This window comes from Apis dorsata, unplaced genomic scaffold (assembly GCF_000469605.1).
Source record: "Apis dorsata unplaced genomic scaffold, Apis dorsata 1.3 scaffold_56, whole genome shotgun sequence".
In the NCBI taxonomy this organism is placed as follows: Eukaryota; Metazoa; Arthropoda; class Insecta; order Hymenoptera; family Apidae; genus Apis; species Apis dorsata.
The window spans coordinates 128464-134053 of record NW_006263356.1 but is presented as its reverse complement, the minus strand read 5'-3'; positions in this window follow the sequence as shown (position 1 = coordinate 134053).

Below are 5590 nucleotides of genomic sequence, written 5' to 3'. Positions count from 1 at the left end.
TTTTTTTTTTTTTTATATATATATATATATATATGTATCTTCGATTCGCGTTGAATGGTGAAAAATAATAATCGTATCGGTTTGAATTGAATACATACACGGACCGAAATATCGTGAAAGATTACTGTAACAAAACGTTTCTTCGAAGATAATATGATATTGTTGGCGATAATAATTGTGTAAAATTCGAAGGATAGCTGGTTGATCAAAAGGGGGAAGAAGAAAAAAAGAAAGAAAGAAAAAAAAATAAGAAGAAAAAGAAGAAGAAGAAGAAGAAGAAGAAAAAGAAGAAGTTAACAATAAACGTTCAAAAACGAACAAAACTTGTTGTAAACGAGAGAAAGAAGAATAGAGGGTTAAGAAGATTTATATACTTTGTAAAAAGAAGAATAGGTTCGCATAGCTTCGTTCCCATGCAACGAATAGACTTCAACACACACGTGGAGGAAGCGTGTGAACCGTTCAGATTTATCCGAACGATCCATCATCATGTGTATCAGTCATTCCATCGTGAACGAGACAACTAATTTGCGTTTTTTTTTTTTTGTAACTGTTGTTATTGCTGCATTGTCTATGTATTTTATTTGTTTATATATATATATATATATAGTATTCTGCTATACATTTTTCGCGTTGCTCCAGCTTCGTTCGTTTTATTTGTTATTATAGAGAGAGAGAGAGAGAGAGAGAGAGAGAGAAAGGAAGGGAGAGAGAGAGTGAGAAAAAAGAGAGACCATACGTTGATGTATAACACGAGAAGCTTTTTTTGAATAAGAAAAAAAAAAATATAAAAATGTGTGTGTGTATGTGTGTGTGAGAAAGAGAGAGAGAAAGAGAGAAAAGAGAGGGAGAGAGAGAAAAATATGCAAAGAACATACGAAAAAAGAGTCCTCGGTAAATCGGTACCTTTTAAGAGCTACTTGTCCGCGCCTACCGTGTGAATATTGAACTTCTCCTCGTGATTTGATATAAAGCTATTATTGTACTTTTATGATGAACGCGATTATAAATATATACATATATACATATACATATACATATATATATATATCTATATATACACACACACACTCAGGCGTTTAAATATATATTCTGAGTTCGTGTCCCCAGTAAAATACCATTAATGAACGATCCTATTATTATTTGTGTATTTGAGAGCTAACACACTAACTCGAATACAAGTTTTTATTCAAGTTCAATTGATCTTGACGCAAAAATTTATTTGCAATATATATTTGTATCTTAATATCTTATGAGTTGCATCATCATAGAGTTGAAAGAGATATTTAGATGGTAATCTTTAAATGGATCTTTATATTATTTCACTGTCTGTTCTTTACTTCTTTAATAATATCGGTTTATATTTTTATAGCCAACCAAGCTTTACAATTTCTGCAAGTTTTATCAATATTTCCACTTTCAAATAGTGAAATAGTACAATAGTAAAATTATACAAGAGGTGTGTGAAGGTTGTTACTTTTCTACTTCAATGGAAAGTACTTTAAGAAGGAATTCATTCCACTCCCATATATAAATTTTTATCTACTGATTCTGTTTCTACTGATTCTGAATTCTGCGAATTCTGTTGGATTAATCTTTAAAAAGTTTTTAGTAGATTTTGATAGATAATGATAACAAATTTTACTATATAGATTAAACAATATTAGGAAAAGATTTTTCATTATGATTTTCTATTGTATAATAGAAAATTTAAATCCAGATTTTGTATATTGCTATCAAATAATCTTAGAATGGATATTCATTTGTTTTTTTTTTTTTTTTTTTGCACATATCTTATCCTTAAATCCAAAACAAGAATGTAAAAAAAAGAATGTAATAATAAGTAATAATGCTCTATTTTTCTTTGGTTAAATATTCAAATTGATTTTAAAGAAAAAAAACACCTGTTTTCCATAAAAGTCGACTACCACTGTTGTCATACATAACTTCTGATGGCCGTTTAAGGTAAGTGCATGTAGGTTGTCCAGTAATTACTATCAAATGCACGAATAACAGACAAACTGACCGTGAGAGTAAAAATACATTCACTCGTAATGGAAAGCAAGCCATTGCATTTAATGAAATGTTAAATAATCATTGAAATAGTATATGTATAGACACCAATGTTGCCTTTTTTACGATGTTTCAACTGGTTTTTCCTTATTGGTTTTTAAATTGCAAATTTTTTCTTCCAATCTTTGTAATTTTTATTAACGTTTGTTTATTTTTTTAATGCCCTTGTTTATTAATCATTTTACATAAGTAGTAGTAGATATGTAAATAGTATAAAAAATATAAAAAAAATGAAATTAAATGAAAAATTATATATTCTTTCAGGAATAAGATTTATTATTTATTTATATTTCAATGCTAACTCGTTTCATATATTTATTCTAGAAAATCAATCGTTTTATTGCAATTTTTTTGTGCAACATTGATACTTTTTTTTTTTTTTTTTTAAGAATCATTTTATTATAACTTCGTAAAGGATGAATCCATGATAATTAGATCATCCACTGTACGAAGATTTAAATAATGCATCACATATGATAAAACGATTGTTCGAACGTTGAAAATTAATTTCGATTTCGAATAATTGATTATAAAATTTATATAATAAATAAATTTTTGCCAATTTCTAAAAAAAAAAAAAAAAAAAAAAAAAAAAAAAGAAAGCTTCACTTCTCAACCATTTTATGCCATCGAAATTGTAAGAATCGTGATTTATCGAATCTCGGCGAGATCGAGACACGATGTTTCTTTGCGTTTCCCGATGTATGAAGGAGCTGTTGAAACGGATGAAAAATCACAGATCGCAACGCGAGCAGATCCGTGATTTATCGAGTTGTGCATCGTCATGATTCATTCGTCCGTTAGATTTCCACGCTGTTTTCGTCATTGCTTCGAAATTTTCGCGTGCATTAATCATAAGAATTCTTGAAATGACAAAGCGTCAAATTCGATATTTAAAATTGTATATTATCGCGTGCACATGGACCAGTCGTACATTAATTGTGAAACGGGCAACGGAATGATTTTTATTTTGCCGATGCGCACGTATTTTTCAATGGCTAACATGCGGCCGCCGATATATTTATATATAAATATTTTATAAAAGTTTCGTCGATGATCAATTAATCGTGATGCGACTTATGGCGTGTTCTTTCTCTAAAAAAAAAAAAAAAAAAAAAAATTGCATCGTTAAAAAGAAATCGAAAGGAATAAATAAAAAGGGAGGCGAATGTTAGAATTGGCCCATAAAAAGTAATTGCGAAGATAGAAAACGACGATTCGCATCGAGAGAAATCGTGATATACGCTTTGTCGATATGCCGATCGAGATAACTGGACGCACGATAAATTCGTGCACCGATAATTTGCGCGTCCCCACTTTTATCAGTTTCGATGTCGTAGCGTAAGCGGATATCGTAAATTCGTGAAGGTAAATCCCGTATGTGTTACGACTTTATCGCGCTATGGCTTTAATTATACTGACAACGATAGTTTCGCGTGAATCTACCATTTCTTAACGATTTACTAGACTGATTGTAAAAAAAGATAAGCTTAGATTGTGTTTTAGGAGATATAAAATTTTTTATTTATGTATTACAGCGTATATAAACATTGGATTGAATAGATTCTGTTAAGATTTTAAATCAATAAATTAGAAGATAATAAAATTAATCGTATAAATGCATAAAATTTGCAGATATTATTTATCCTTACCTAATTAATAATCTATTATTACAAAATATTAAACGAAATTAGATACAATGTAGTTTTGAAAAAAAAAAAACAATGATGAAAGTGTATTCAATCGGTATTCTCGTCTATCGGTATACTTATCCTCCAAGAATAAGTATAAATAAAAAAACAAATAATGAAAGCACATCACTAGAATATAACTATTGAAATCAGTGCCATTTTTGATATATGGTAAATGAAATATATTGAAAGAAAAGAATGATAAATAATGGAATAAAAGTAAAGATGGTATAAGAATTGATCATCAACACCATCCCTTGAATAACAAACATATCTTTAAAGATAGGATAAAGTAGACTAAGAATTAAATAGCAGCACCACCTTTTGAATATCTTTAAATACTTGAAAAATGACATTTCAAAAAAATACTTTTGATATTCAAGAGATGGCATAGACAATAAATTCATTGCCATAGAAATATAAAATATTGATAATTATAAAATTAAAGAACCAAACAAAATTAAATGTTTTTCACAAACAATTAATATATTTATATTATTGACTATCATCAATAATATAACAATTTTTAATATAATCACTATTATTATCATTTATTATACATTTACAAATATATTCTATTTTAAGCAATATTTCTATAAGCCAAAAAATTATTTAAACAACAATTCTAACCATGTACTTACATTTTTATATTAGAACTTTATTCTTAAAGATGCAAAAAGATTAATTCTGATTTAAATAATAAACAAAATACAAAAAAAAATATTACTCACAAGCAAATATCAAATTTTTCTTCAAAAAAATACAATGGCGTCCATTGGAATTTTTCTATTTTCCTTTTAAGTTGAACTAATAATCAGATAATAATAACCTAGAAAAAAGAAGAAAAAATAAATATATGAAATGTATAAAATTAATGAATTATATTAAAATATGTACATAAGCAAACAAATTACAACAAGAAAGAATAGAACTTCTAATTATTAAAAATATCAATAACATAATGCATTACATTATAATTTCGATTATCGAATCAAGAATTAGGAAAAATATTTGGCAAATCGAAATATGTCGAAACATGTCGAACGTAATACATAAAATGTGAATATTTTTTTATATATATAATATATATAAATATTATACAATATTTTAAAAAAATGTTAAGCATAATATTGAACGAAAAAAAAGAAGAAAATATAATTATATATATATAAATATATATAATTATTATACAAAAATATATTTAAACAACAATCAATACGTATCATAAAGTTGATCTTTTATATTCATTTCAATAAAAAAGCTACAGAAATTATTATATATATTATAAATATCTAAATCTTTTTTTTATTAAAAAAAATAAAATATCAAAATCATCAGTTATAAATGCCACGTATGTTATGTATATATTAAAAATCATTTTTCCTTCCAAATCATTTTACTAATCGAATAATAATTTGCACAAATGAAAATCAAAACTATAAAACAGAACTATAAAAAATTAATATAAATGAATTCAAATCTCAACTTAATAAAAGACGAAACAGCATCGGTAACCTCAACAATCAAATATGATGAAAGAAAGAATGATCGAAAGAAAAAGTACAAAAAAATCCAAATTAATTTCTACTAATTTCTACTAATTAATTAATTTCATCATTACAATAATGAATGAATTATTAAATAAATGAAGATTTTATAATTATATTAATAATTTATAAATTTAATAATAAAATATAAATAAAATTCCTTACTATAGTCGAATCACTGAATCAAATCATTTCTTGTTACATGCATTCTATTACGATGACTAATCGAACAATAATTTGCACAAATGAAAATTAAAACTATAAAATAGAATTATAAAA